The following is a 16,148-nucleotide window of genomic DNA, read 5'->3' as shown; positions in this document are numbered from 1 at the left end:
CATAAACAGGCTGAAATAAAGGGTAGACTCCTAGCTCACACTTTCACACTGGGACAGCATACTTTTACGGGAGCCACAGTTTATGTCCCCAATGATGGACAGGAGGAGTTCCTCCAGGAGGCGATCCATGAGCTGTCTAGCCACCCGGAGAGATCTTTACTCCTGGGGGGAGACTTCAACCTGGCTTTCGGCAACGAGCTGGATAGATCCTCCCAGCGCACTGGGCAGAATGGGGCCCTTACTTGCAAAGGGAGGCACTTAGTGTTAGAGAGGGGCTCATGGACATCTGGCAATTACAAAACCCATCATCCAGAAAGTATACTTTCTACTCGCACTCCCATAAAACGCACGCCACCATTGCCTACATTCTGACATAAGACACGCTGACGCAACAGACAAAGGAGGTGGAGATCCTTCCATGTCCTCTGACCGACCATTCCGCAGTGCGTATGTCCTTCTCCTTATGCCACGAGCGACCCCCCCCAGCCCCCCCCATTGCCTTTGGTGCCTTAAAGAGATGATGCTGCAGCGCTCCTCTGTAGTCAAACACGTCACCAAAACTGATTTTTTTAGCCGTTAACGATACTCCAGATATTTCGGTAGCAATCCTGTGGGACGCCTTGGCGGTGGTCAGAGGGGAGCTCCTAGGGATTTCCACAGCCAATAAAAGAATAGGAGGTACAAAAAGGGAGCAACTCTCAAACTCAGTGGTAGAACTAGATCGCATCCACCAAAGAACTGGCGCAACCAGGGTCTATAAACAACTCAAAGCGGCGAGAGCCCAGTTAGCAGGCATGGACACTGATAGAGCTGAATACGCCGCCCTTTGACTTAGGCATGCCTTCTATGTCGGGGGAGATAGAACCAGGAGGCTTTTGGCCAGTAGACGATGCGCGCAACAGTCATCCCTCATTCCCATGGTAATAGATTAGCTAGGTCATGAACAGACCTCTTATCAGGGAATTGCCGAAACATTTCAGCAGTTTTATGATGCAACCTTATACAGGGCCCAGCAATTACCTGAGGATGGCCCAGCCCAATACCTAAAAGGGGTGTCCACTGCTAAGCTAGTCCCGAGTCTAGTGGAAGACCTCGAAGCTCCTATTAGGTTAGAGGAGGTCATCTCATCCATATCCAAATTAAAAACACATACATCGCCAGGCCCGGACGGATTTTCCTCCGCCTTTTTCAAAACCTTCTGTACAATATTGGCCCCGCTGCTGGTGAGGGTGTACAACTCAATTTGGGATTCTAGCCCTCTTCCACCATCGATGTTGGCAGCACTAGTCACGACGATCCTTAAAGCAGGCAAGGAAAAACAACAATGTGCTTCTTTCTGTCCAATTTCCATCCTCAATGTGGACCTTAAAATTTTCACTGGGATTTTACCACAGAGACTCTCCCTTCATTTACCTGGGTTGATAGACCTGGATCAGTCTGGCTTCATCTCCTGGCATCAATGGTCCGACAACATGAAACGCCTTCTACACCTAGTGGACAAATCCGAACGCTTTCCCGCTGAACGTATGATATTCCCTGTAGATGCCGAGATAACTTTCGACAGTGTCCATTGGCCGTACCTCAAAGCGACGCTAACCCACTTCGACCTGCCACATCGATTCATCGACTGGGTGCTCATTAGCTACACCAACCCCACCGCCTCAGTGCGGGTGAACAGGCTTGTTTTGAATGCCTTCCTCATCCAATAAGGGACAAGACAAGGGTGTACGCTGTCACCACTCTTATTCGTCCTGTATATGGAGCCCATGGCTCAACAGGTTAGGGACGATCTCTCCATCACAGTGGTGAACTTCACAGGTGAAGAGCACAAAATCAGTCTATATGCTGACAATGTGGTGGCCACACTGGAGAAGCCCGGGGAATCCCTCCCTACCCTACTAACAGAGCTTGATAGTTTCTCTTTAGCATCAGGCTTCAAGGTTAATGTGCACAAGTCACAAGCTCTTAATCTTTCTCTTAGCCCGACACCCTGGGAGTGCTGCAGCGGTCCTACACTGGGCACAAGATACAGTTCTCTACTAGCATATGTATACCTGGAAATGCCAAAATGTTTCCAGAAAGTATAGAAAGGGTATCTACCTAACCAATCTGGTTCATTACTTTGGTGCAGTCCTGCATTTGTAATAAGAAAAAGAAACTAAAAGTACCAAAAGGCAAAAGAAAAACTTTATGAATTACCTGCACCTTCCATGGGGCAAATAGAAATGTGAAAAGAACAGCAACCTACCTTCCTTCCCCTATGTTAAGCAAGAATTATTTTGTTCTGCATGTAACTGGAAGTCAAATAAAAATCTTCAGGCTATTTCTAGTATAACTGGTAGAGCCCCTGTTATAGCCTTATGCATCAACAACTTATCTGATGACACCCAACTATACTACAGGATTAATTCTCACAATGACATCCTTCACCTCAACGAGACCCTGATTAAAATCCAAGCCTAGTTTCATCTTAATCATCTCAAACTAAACCCCAAAAAAACTGAAATCATCCTTTTCACTCCTAAAAACAACTCCCTCCCCATTCACCTCTGGATCAAGGATATTACAGCTCTAAATTGCCCCCTCTCCCCCTCGAATACTGTCAAATCTCTAGGCATCAGCATTGACCATACCATAAATCTCATCCCACACATCAAAAATGCCGCCAAGGGTGCCCTCTTCACCCTCCACCACCTCAAAAAACTCAAACCTTTCATACCAGCAGACGACTTGAAAACTGTTGTCCAATCGCTTGTCCTTTCCCGTATTGACTATGGTAGCGCCACACTTGCTGGCACCCCTAAAGCCCACCTAGCACCGCTCAAATCTGTCCTCAACCTTGCCGCCAGACTCATCTCCAATTGTAAAAACTTCTACCACATATCTCCGGTCCTAAAAAACCTCAATTGGCTCCCAATAGACGGTAGATCCACCTACAAGATTGCATGTATCATGCACAAAGCCCTTCACCTAAACACCCCCTCCTACCTGGCTGAGAAACTGCAAAAAGCTGGATGCTCCAGGTCCCTGAGCAGCACCAACTCCCTTGTCCTAATCCCTCCCAGACTCAAGCGCAAAAACCCCCAATCTCGTGCTTTTTCTGGGAACGCCCCCACGATCTGGAACTCTCTCCCCAAAGATCTTCGATGCAACCCCTCCTACCCTCTCTTCAAAAAAAGACTGAAAATACTCCTTCACAACAAATATTGGCGAACCTAACCTCACTGATGTCTGACTCTATACACTCCTTGCTCCCTGATTCTCGCCTCCTCCTCAACCCCTTCCCTGCCTCTCATTCTGCCTCTCCCCTTTTCTTCACTCCCTTCTCCCTCTAAACGTCAACACCCCCTCCCCCTATTGATCTCCATCGCCCCTAAATACCCAGCACATTCTATTACCCTATTTTATGTAACTCATGATTTAATGCACATTATATTACTTTATTGTAATTGTTTACTTATCTTGTAAAGCGCTCTGATGCACCCGGGTCCAGTAGCGCTACATAAAACCTTGGAAATAATAAATAAATATCTCTTTTATATCCTGCTTGCTATCAACAAAAACTAGATATACCTCAATGCCATCTGTACAGCAGACACAGGTCTCATACCGAGAGATCAGAAGTGATATCTGGGGCAGAAGACTATAGCTATAATCCATTCTGAGCAGCTCGGTGTTTCTGGCCCAGATTTATCATATATGTAAATAGCAGTTTCGTAATTCCAGGCCTGAAAACGCTATGCCTGGATGTGGAGTGTAGGGCATCTGCTGAGCCTTGGCCCCACCCACCGTTTTCCTGTGCAATGCAGGGAGGTGTAGATGCTCTCCCCTGACCGATGGCAGCCCCATATCACAAATTGAAGCTAAAAAGGGCCTGGCACTGGTCCCGCATTCAGGAAAATATGCAGAATAGGACCCAGTAAAACAGGGTCTGCAGATTACTCCCCATTCCAGGCTCACTGTCTTGGAATGGACAGAGTTGGTGCGGGTTGATAGCCAGAGTTGGTGCTGGGTGCGGGGGTACCGCACGAAAATCTGTGTTACTTGTCCTGTGCTCCATAGACCGCTACAGAGACCATAACTTCTGCTACTCCTTAGTGCATGTTATGCAGCCGGCACCATATTAGTAACGAGGGAAGGGTCTTAGTCGGCATTAAGGATCTAAATCACCTGGGCAAAATTGTTCATGTTTTCATAAGAGGACATACTACGAACTGTGGCCGCTTTTGAATTTTGTGGTAGATTCTTTTAGTGAAGTGGACACTCCTCGAGTGATGGGCCTGTAGAAGAAGGAGGGTGTAGGGGGCGATTTGTTTGCCCCAGGTCACAAATCCAAAAAAAGAAGTAGGGACACTAACCAAGTTAGGATGTCTGCAAGTGACATCATGGCACGTGACATCAAGGCTCAGAAAACCCATGTGGCATTACAGGAAGTGGCATCATAACCCATGACCTCACAGGAAGTGACATAACAAGAAATGACATCACAAGAGGTGACATCAGATCTGAAGAGCTAACACCTGTTTAGCAGGTATATAATGAGTACATTTGAGTGGTTTACAATATTTAACAAATTAGATTTTGCGTCTGGGTTGTGCCAAAAAAGCGGCACAACCGCAACACAAAATCTGGGCCTCAACGTTATACATTTATTTTTTGAAACCCTGCAACAAAGAAATTTGCAACAAGGAGAAACGTGGAATCTGGTCTGCTTACTTAGTTGCAAAGTCTGCATTTTAAACCTGCTGCAGGGATCTTTATCTGCCAACTAAATCTCAGGGAATAATAATAATGGTAAGATAAGTCTGGTGGTTAAAGTATTTGCTTGAGAGATCTGTATTTTGTGTAGTCCCAGTTTTGAATCAAAGTAGCATAGAGTGTTCATATGTCTCCTGCAAAGAACATTGTGTAACACGCAGAAGACAGATTTTTTTTTATCTAAATGGGAGGGTGGGTTACTGCTTTAAACACAGAGATCCTTTTGTTACTGGCAGTTCATAAATTGAACTACTTCAAATATAGGATTGTGAGCTATGAAGGGCATGTGGCTCCTTCACCTTTTATCCCCCACTGTGTTATATAATACATCCTATACAATGAATTACACCTATGTGATGTATTAACACCTTAAGTGCTGCCGTCGGCCAACAGTCGTCGCGAGCACTACCTCCCCAGTGCTGCGCACGACCGTTGGCCGACGGGCCAGCATTCGTTCGTCGAACGTTCAGCACTAGGCGCTGAACGTTCGACGCTCTTAAGGTCTTATTATAATTATTATTATTATTAATAATAATAACAACAACAACAACAGACACTTATAAAGCATAAAGCGCTACCTCAAGCAGAGGTGTCCTGGCGCTAAGCGATCATCAGTATGCAGATGGAAAACGGGTAAGCAACCCACAGGCCCACTATTCTGCCCTAAAGAGCCAGGTCTTAACTTTTTTCCTGAAAAGAGGCTCTGCCTCTATGTTGCGTAAGTTGTCTGACAGGGAGTTTTACAAATTCGCTGCTCCAACCGTGAAGGATCTACCTCCTAGGGTGAGCAGAGCAGGCTTTTTGAGTAAGACCTTAGCGACCTCGTCTGCTTGTAACCACATTTTCTTAGTTTCAGGTAGTTGGGGCAGTTGCCATGGGTGGCTCGGAAAGCCAACGTCAGCGTCTTAAATTCGATCCTTTTAGCAACGGGTAACCAGTGGAGTTCTTTTAAATGCGGAGAGACATGATGTTGGAAAGGGACCCCCCTAATCAGTCTTGCAGCCGCATTCTGGACCATCTGAAGGCGCCTGATTAAATACTTTGGTAGGCCTAAATAGAGGCTGTAGGCATAGTCCAGCCTTTAGGGCACCATGGCGTGGACTGCAATTTTTCGGCACATTTCTGGCAGTAAATGTAGAAATTTGTGCACATTTCTGATTTTACTGAAGCAGGCGGCCGTCACCTGCTGTATCTGAGCCGAGAATGACAAATCAGACTCCCATTTCACCCCAAGCTTTTTTATACTTCTTGCAGGTGTCGGGGGAGGGCCCATTTCCTCCGGCCACCAGAGATCCGGTGCTGGGAATGCCTCTTTCCTGAAAAACATCACCTCCGTCTTTCCTGCGTTGAGTTTCAATTTGTTGTTGTTCATCCACAACGAAATATCTCTTAGACAACCTTTGAAACTCCTGAAGGAGTCCTCAGACTGTTCTTTAAAAGAAAAGACCAGCTGGGTGTCATCAGCCTATGATATCGCTTTTGCCCCCAACTGGCTACCAGAGAGAACAGCATAGCCAGATATAGGTTAAACAGAAGTGGGCTCAATGCTGATCCCTGAGGGACTCCACACCATAGTTGTTTTGCCTTTGACACAAATGGCTCTAATGAGACCCTATGGGAGCGATTGCTTAAGTAGGAGTTCAGCCACGCCAGCACCGTACCCACTATGTCCAACTCCAGTAGTCTCTGAGACACCAAGGTATGGTCAACAGTGTTGAATGCTGCCGATAGATCCCGGAGCACCAACATAGGGGATGCCCCCGAGTCCACCGCCAGTCTCACCGACTTAGCCACCTCCAGGAGTGCTGTCTTGGTATTGTCAATATATAATGTGCACATGTGAGGTAATGCACTCTGTCACCCTCAATTAAGATGAGTGGTGCTACAGCGCTATAAAAGAAATAAAACAAAATAGTGGTATTTAGGGTGCGTGACCTAGCTCATGGCCAAGTAAGACGCACGGAGGACGAGCTACCGCCGGAGCCCTAAATCTGTGCCGAATCCTGCAGTAACCTTTGCAGAATTACATCTACGGACAACCCTCCCCCCCCGATGGGCTGGCCCCCTTCGGTGGTCAGTGGAGGCCTGACAAGTGCTTGCGATGACAAGGCAAAGCGCTCCTAACCCTGAGGCCGATCGGCGGCGGAAGACCCAAGATGGCGGATCATTGCGAAGGAGGCGCTCCGAAGCCCCCTCTGTGCTGCTGAAAGAACCAGAGAGTGACCTGAGGTGGTCACTCCATGACCGGCCCCTGGAAGAAGGCCAGATAGACGAAGTGAGGTGGCCTCCATCCCCTTACAGCGCAGCTTTGCGAATGCCGTGACCGGAGAGGAGGCCTGCTCTGAGAGGGAGCGCCCCGCGGCCTGACAGGTGCTCCCGGCCACATTTGCAGAGCCCAAAGGCCCACGAGAGATCAGAGGGGCAGGGGGAGAGAGGGACCCCCGCTCGACCCCACAACCATCCAGAGCAGAGGAGATTGAGGAGTTGCGGACGGCAGCCTGTGCACGTCGTGGGCACCAACGAGTGCTGTGACAGAAGGACCCTGGGCCCCTCTGAAGATGCTGCAAAGACAGAGTGAGACCCAAGACGGCCTAGCCACGTCAAGCCCCTGGCAGACGGCCAGAGAGGTGAGGTGAGGTGACCATCTCCCCCGAGCGGCACGACGGTGCACAGAAGTGCCAGAACCGGTGGGGATGCCTGCGCTGAGAGGTAACGGCCCGCGGCCTGGGCGATGTTCCCGGTCGCACTTGCAGAGTACAGCGGCCCATGAGAGATCAGGAGAGGCGGGGAAAAGAGGGACCCCTGCCTGACCCCACGCCCACCCTGAGCTGAAGAGTTTGAGGAATTGCAGTCTGCAGGCTGTGCTTGTTTTGAGTGCCCAAGAGTGCTGTGACAGAAGAACCCTGGGCCCCCTGTGAAGACCATGTGAGGTCAGAGTAAGACCTGAGGCGGCCCAGCCACATCTGGCCCCAGGTGGGTGGCACATCAAACAGGGTGCAGGATAACCATCTCCTGCGAGGAACAGAGCACGGTGGGGACACTGTGCCGGAAGAAAGGCCCAGACAACGGGCCACAGTCATCAGCCTGGAGGGTGGTCAGTAAAACACAGAGACCGGAGGGTGAGCGGACAATACTGAAGAGGCAGGGCGAGAGAGAGAGAGGCCCACTTCGCACCTGGGGGAGAAGAAAGAGGCACCACAACGTGCCGGCTGTAAGTGCCAGAAGGGCCCAATATCACACACACCCTAACTCAGGGGTGGCCTGGAGAAGGCCCCCTGGGGCACGAAATCCGGTGTGTGTGACACAGAACCACACCAGAAGGAGCAGTGGTACTAATGCAGCGGCATTCTTGACAACCTGGCTGACAGATCTTATACTGGTGGCGCAGTTCTCTCAATGATTTTTCATAGAACATGCACATCGTGCACTGAGCGCGAAACCCCCTCCCGGGGCCCCACCTAGGCCCATCATTGCAAAAATACTGAACTTTATGAACAGAGACATGATACTCCACGAAATATGTTGCAAGGGGGAAGTCCACTATGAAACCCTAAAGATCATGGTACCCAGACTATAGCCGAGAAGTTCAGAAACAACGCCGGACATCTGTATCTTTCAAGGTCAAGCTACGGGCCCTTCAACTTCAATATATGCTCCTGTTCCCCGCAAAATTGAAGGTCATCTTCCAGGGGATAGCCTTCTTCTTCTAGACTCCAGAGGAGGCCTGCGCTTGGGTGGAGGAAAGACCAGTGCTTCGACTCCCAGGAGGATCACAAATGGACAACCACATGCCACGGAGCAGAACTAATGGAGAGGTGTCTCCCTGACCGAGACGTCGCATAACTGCGGGCCAGGGAGACTAGGCAAAGAAACTCCATATGCCGTGTGAAAACTCACACACGATAAGGGATGTCAATATCAGCAAAAAGGCGAGCTCTCCCAATACGAAACAGACATGGCTCAAAAGACCGAATCACCCAACCAGCAGGCGATTCCGAAGATAACAACATGTCCTCCGGAGAAGAATCAAGAGATCCACTGGAAAAGGTAATCCAGGCACTCGAACACAGTAAGGAGACCGAGAGGCCCGCAGATGGAACTCCACATGCGGAGATCGACCCCAATGAACTGGGTACTGCAACTTGAATGCTGGCCAGAAGGTATTGTGAAACAGTATCGACCCCCTTCTGAAACGCCCAGAGCTTCGAACTGTGAATATTATGGTCAAATGAGCAGCAAACTGTAAGAGTTAGGGTTATATAATCGGGAGAGGGGGGGCATACCGACCTACTCTCTCCTGCCAAGGGCCACTTCCTGAGAGGCGGGGGCAGAAGGCTGAGGGGGGGTGGAGGATTGCATAGTAGGGGTTAAATTGTTTTCACATTGGTTTATTGATCGCAAGGCCCGCCACAACTAAACACTCCTACAGAATAAGGGACACCAGGGAGTTTCACTCTCCCCTACCCCTCGACCCCGCTGCTACAAGCACTTTGCCGCCAGATGTAACATGACCCGGCAACCCAACTTAACAGTTATGACCTGGAACGTTAATGGGGTGAGAGACAAGATTAAAAGAGGGCTAATAACAGAGCACATTAAGAAGCTTCACCCAGACATCGCAATGCCATAAGAAACGCACCTTAAGGGTACACAGTGTGGTTTTATAGGTCACAGGGCCTACAAGGCCCTGGTAAATTCAGGATTCACGTCCGGGGAAGGGGGGTGTCTATCCTGATTAAGAAGAACATTCCCTTTCAAACCTCATGCCTCTGGCAGGATCCCCTGGGTAGATATGTGGGAGTCTCTGGGCTATTGGGACCACCTAGACTAGAAGCGCCCACCATGACCAAGATAATTGACATCTTGATCGAGACACCCTCCGCCCTGCACATAGTGGGCGGTGACTTTAACGATGTTATGGACCCAGCACTGGACCGCACGGGGGAGACAGATCCATAAAAACCACACCTCAGACAATTCTCCACAACAATGGGCCTGACAGACCCAGACAAGAGAGTTCTATTTTCACTCCGGGGCCCACGACACACACTCCAGACTGGATTACATATTTATTGCCAACTACATGACGTAGGGCACGCAGACTGCACAGCTAGAGGCCTCTCTGTCCTCTCCTGGAAGATATGGGACTGAGGGAACGGGGCAGGGCCCGTAACTGGAGATTGAGCCCATTGGACCTGAGAAATGACAAAATTGGAAACGGGATGAGGGCGGATATGGAGGTTTACTTCCTGGAAAACAAATACTCATCCCCTCCAGGGTGATGGTCTGGGAAGCATATAAAACTGTGTTGCAGGATAAAGCCCAAGACCATATAGCCTGAGAGAAAAGGGAGAAAGACAAATGCCTGGTCGCGTTGGAACACAAAATAAGTCTATGTAAATGTATTGTGACTTATATAGCGCACGTATCACCCGAAGGCATCAAGGCGCTTGCCTTGGGAACCCGTCCTGACTTTTCCCTGTGAGATAACCCCTACTGGGCATACCCAAGGTGAAAGCCAGGCATCCCGCAGCGGGTGGGCCGCCATAGTGGAGATTAAGCAAGCTATTGCCCAGAGTTGCAGCGTGGGACCCCATGATTAGAATAGGCACCGAGGCGAGAATTATCGAGTCCGTGGACATTTTTGGGCTCAGGACCCTGCCGCGTCAGGAATTGAACCCCTGGTCCCGGGCCAGACCTCTGCATCAGGGTCTGCCGCTCTAATCAGTGAACCACACTCCTCCACTAAGTGGGCTTAATACGCAAGTCGCCCAGAGAAGGGACCCTGAAATGACTCGTAGGCAGACCAACATGTGACTAGAATACAAGGAACTGTCCATGGACAACGCAAAAAAACAGCACTTAGCGACATTACACCACCTCAACGAGGTAGAGGACAAATCCGGAAAGCTCCTAGCCTGGATTAGCAGACGGGAGGTCCAAGACAGATGGGTAAGGGATGTGGTAGACCTCTAGGGCATCAACCAATCCACAGATGAGGGGGTGGCAAAAGCAATCGTAGAATATTACATGGATCTGTACTGGGCTCCAACACCTAAATCACAGGCCGAGATAAGGGACTACTTGGCGGCAATCCCCACCCCAGTGTTAGGAGAAGTGGAAGCTCAGGGCCTAGAAGAAGATCTGTCCTTGACAGAAATTCAGGAGGCGGTGGCGAAACTCCACCCTGGGAAGATCCCCGGCACCAATGGATTGCCAGCAGAAATTTATAGGCGCTACACTGATATCCTGAGCCCCCACCTCCTTCGGCTTTTCTTGGACTCCAATAAAGAGGGTGTCCTCCCGCCGGACCTGAGGATGGCCACTATTGTGGTCATACACAATGAGGGCAAGCCCCGTGACCAATGTGGCTCCTACAGACACATTTTGCTGCTCAACTCGGAAGTTAAAATCTTGGCCACCATTTTGGCGACCTGCCTCCTAGAATGATCACGGCCCTCTTCCATGAAGACCAGTCGGGATTCATACCAAGCAGATCTACCTATCTAAACCTTAGGTGAACCCACAACTGGCTCATGAAGGTGAGGAACCGGACAAGCGTACAGGTGTTCTTATCACTAGACGCCGAAAAGGCGTTGGATGCCGTAAACTGGTGCCATTCTGGCTAAATTCAGGTTTGGGACGAAATTCTGCAGCTGGGAGGCACGCCTATATAACCAATTGGTGCCCACGGTGCACGTCAATGGTAAGTGGTCCGCGTTATTACCCATTGATAGGAGATGCTTTAGGGCTGTCCCCTCTCATCCTCCTCTTCGCTCTAACCCTTGAGTCTCTGGCCTGTGCCATCAGGATACACCCCTCCATCCGAGATTTTCATAGTACTCCCGCAGACACTGGAGAGGAAAAAAATTCTCTATATGCGATGACATTTAGTTGTACATCACCAACCCCGCCAAGACCATACCGGCCCTGTTCGGCACAATAAATGACTATGGATGCCACTTTGGCTACAAAATCAAATGGAATTAGTCCACGCTCTACTGCCCGACTAATGCCCAAATAGACTGGCCCCAGCCTGGAGAACTGTGAGTAGTGCAGGGGGGCTTCAAATACCTGGGAATTTTCGTTACTCCAAATCAGGGGGTATGTAGGAAGGAAAACCTGGGGACAGTCCTGAATAACTTTAAGTCAAACAGGGAGAGATGGAGAGACCTACCCCTCACCCTGCTCGGACGGGCGGCCATTTTTAGAATGATTACCCTGCCCCAACTTCTATATGCCCTTCAAAACTCGTACCATCCACTACCCAAAGTCACATTTATGGAAATAGCTAGAAAAATGTGAACACTATTGTGGCAGGGGGGACACCCTAGAATAGCGCTCAAGACACTGCAGCGCAATCCATACAATGGGGCGGATAGCACTTTCCGACATAGAGGCCTATAACTGGGTGTACCACCTGATACCCATAAACGAGTGGATACACAAAAATAGAGAACACCCTACGTACCACATTGAGAGGGAAGAAATGCTACCGTATACACACCTACACTATCTCCATGGGAGGGGGCGACCAAGACCATGGGCTGGATGGGTCGGGTCACGAAGAGCACAACGCTTTGGGAAGGGGCTTGGTTTAAGGTGCTGCATAAGCTCACAGGGTTTGGGACCTGGGACCTCCTGGGGATCTCCACAATAGGAGACTTCTTTGAAAAAGGGGAGCTTAAACCATGGGCAAAGCTGAAGCAGGAATACGACATGAATAACTCCCAATTCCTCAAATACGTACAACTGCGTCATGCAACGCAGACGGAGAATATCCAAAACGAGCAACTCCCAGAATACACAGCTTTAGAGGGCTGGCTCCTGCAAGAAGAATTAACACATAAGGCGGTCTCCTTCACCTATAAAACTATCAACAATAACATCCCAGATGGGCAAGTAGGGCTCCGAAAACAGTGGGAGAAGGATGTGGGGTCCATGGAGGACAGACTGGAAAGCGGCGTTAATGCACCCCAGAGAAGTTGACAAAAAGGCTTCGGCTTATTCAATTTAAGATATTACATAAAATATATTACCACAGGGACAGGTTGCATAAAATGGGAAGGGCAGAATCACCACTCTGTCTGACTTGTACCATGGCTAAAAGCGACTTTTTTTACACAGTCTGGGCATGTCCCGAGCTTCAGAAATATAGGGCGCAGGTAATCGAGTTACTATCAACGGTTCTGGGAGTGACGTTGCCGATGGAGCCACGTTTTCTGATATTGGGGATACAGAGTGAGGTAGATGTCACCAGAACACAGTTAATTTTTTCGCCTCCCTGGAGCTGGTAGTCGCCAAGAGAGGTATAGCCAGGAAAGAGGGGGTGGCAGAAAAGCCTACATTCAGGAGTGGACGACGGGAATGGACATATATGACGGCCGAGCAAACCACATTCCTTGGCAGGGAGTGTCCAAACAAATTTCACAAGATCTGGGACCCGTGGAGAAGACACTTTGGGCTGAACATGGGAGATGACACACAACTGGCCATAACACACTCAACACAGGGGACTTCTACAAGAGGGCCCAAGAGAGTACCACCCTAGAGAACATTCTTGGCGACTATCTATTACTGTTTCCTGGTCCCAAACTAAACCGCTAAACCGCCACGCGATGGCACTGGTGGCGAATATAAGTCTTCACAAATCAAAGGGGGAGGGAGGTAGCTTTGCTGATGACGACCAAGGTTCTAACTGTATGCGATCGATTATTGCAGATGCACTATGTAAGAACTGTACTGTGCTAATTGTTCAATTGGAAAACAACAAAAAATAAAAATAAAAAAATAGTGGTATTTAGATTGTTATTTGTGTAAATTACTGGAACACACCAACACATCTGGCATTCCTACAGTGCATGCATATCTCTTACATAAGGAGATTGAACAAAATCAAAAGCATGCCTCACTTGGCTACCTATGAAGTGACAAGTTGTGTCTTTGTTGCATCTCCATTACATTTAGGTGTGAGGCTCCTGATAGCTCCGAGCTAGGATACTCTTAACAAAAGGAGGCCTGATGGCCCCTTATTTTCATCCTTTCCTATTGGCCCAGCAGAAATCTAATAAGCCTCCTCTCCACCTGTACTGTGCTGCTCCTAACAGAAGCACACAGCGAGCAGGCTCTACTGAACGTGTTGTGGTGTTTGAAAATTACACTGGGACGACATCAGCATATTTCTGTAAACCCCAACTTTTTTGATAGGGTAGATGGTGTCCACGCTGTGAAAAGAGTGTGTAGACGCCATCTACCTGGGTGTACCCTCGACTCGTGCCCTGGTTCACAAGAGGAGCTAATGAACAGAGAAATACCTAGCCAAATCTCTTTGTCGCTGCTCTAGTTTATCACTAACATAGAGAGCAATTACCTACTCACCCGTCCCTGAAATGTAGTTGTATTAGAGAGTTGAATTAAGAACTCAGGAAGACAAAGATGTTGGCCATGCTTATTGTACTCCTGCCTGGTTTGATGTGGGATGGGGCTGGCTGAGGTAAAGGGTAACCTTCCGGCTCTACTCTGGGGTTGCTGACAAGCAGCGTGGGTCTTCATCAGCCGAGAGAGTTGTGACAGTCTTGCAAATTTCTAAATATGCAGATATGTAAAGAATTTGTATCATAATGCAGAAAACGTTATCACTTACACGTTGTCATAATTTATATTATATGCCTTATCAATCACATACCAAGTTATTGTGCTCAAGTTAAGCTGGCAAATGTTTCAGTTTCATCTCATATTTTTCATGATTGAATAATATAAGTGAGCTACGTCCACTTAATAGTAATCAGTCATCCGGTCTTATATTGTGTGGGAAGAATACCAAAGTGTGTAATGTATACTATAACTTATTTGTTGCACAGAGCGGGAGGTGAGGTTTCTAAACTCTTGGCTCTCTACTCCGTCTCCTTAAACCCATGCTGAGAATTGTCTCCTTGTGCCTCAGTACTGCACCTGCTTTCATTTTCCAACAAAGTATGATAAAAACCGGCATCAGCCCGTTTGTAAACTTTCATCTCACTGGCAGCAGCCCTTTTATTTATGAGAATATAGGAAAATGCACCCGCCACATTTTGTTTACTCGCTAAAGCAGGTTAAAAATGTCATTTCAAAAATATTATCTTTTCCTCCATACCCGAGCTAGGTTACAAATTGATATCTGTAAAAAATACCGCCACCAATGTTGTTTACTCACCAAAAGCTGTTTAAAAATGTAATTTCAAATCTATTGTCACTTTCATCCATTCCAGAGCTAAGTTACAAATTGCTATGTGGGAAAAATAAAGGTAATGTATAAAAAATAAGTGACAAAAAAATTATCTTTCAACATTTCTCTGTGATTATGATAATGTGCTGTTTTCCAAACATTGGCCCTTGTCTTTTTAAGCAAGGATTAGTATAAGGCCATGCATGATACCACTTCCAATGACATCATTTCCGTTGACTGCATTATGATTGTATACGGATATGAAAAATTGGGCCCTAACTATTTTCCTTAGGACGTGTGCCCTGTCCACGAGTTATACTGAAGCCTCATACACTGCACCTGTTCTCATTCAACCAGAACGCACTTCAGCTCTGAGAAAAGCCGACGCGTTACCTTTCAAGGACCCCGGCTCCACGCTACTTCCTTGCAACAAACCCACCCGGCAAGAATAATTACTTTTCACTTTCCTAAGCAACAGTAATCAAAACTCACCTCTTCAGGATTTCCTTGGATCCAATCATCCGAACCCAAAAACTCTTGAAGCGATATATTTCTCACAACTGCCCGACACGAGCCTGCACGATCATTAATTATTTCACTTGAGACCCAAGTCAACTCGACCACTGGAAATTCTGGTCGAAAATCTTACGCATGCGCGGATGAGCACAGCACTGAAAGGAAGGGGAGCGCGTGGACATTTGCTCCTGCGACTAAAGTCGGACCGTTGCAAGGGTCAGAGGGCAAACAGGACATTAGATACAGGAGCATCTGCTGGCCGTGTTACTTGTGTCATATAAAAACATCTTATGGACGGTACGCTGGGGAGGGTTGTAAGACGAGCTGGGACAGCCTGGGGAAGGGGAAAACAGGTGTGGAGGGACTGAAAGAGAGGGGGCTTATGGGTATGTTTTGAAAGCTACTAGGTCTCGTTCGCTGTTGTGTTTTCTCTTTTTTGCAGTTTCATATTGCCGAAAGTATTGGACCGCTTCATACGGGCATCAGTTACATTACAAAATGATACATTCATTTTTTTATAGGCGCTGGGAGATTATGTGATTTGTCCAGAATCACAAGCACGTGAGCCATCGCCGGGACTTGTTTTTTTATGCCACGAGAGGATCTTTCAGAACGTCATAGTTTTCAGCCGAATCAGTGTCAGTCTTCCAATTCCAAAGTCTCGTGATTT

This window comes from Lissotriton vulgaris, chromosome 7 (assembly GCF_964263255.1).
Source record: "Lissotriton vulgaris chromosome 7, aLisVul1.2, whole genome shotgun sequence".
In the NCBI taxonomy this organism is placed as follows: Eukaryota; Metazoa; Chordata; class Amphibia; order Caudata; family Salamandridae; genus Lissotriton; species Lissotriton vulgaris.
This window is presented reverse-complemented; position numbering follows the sequence as displayed.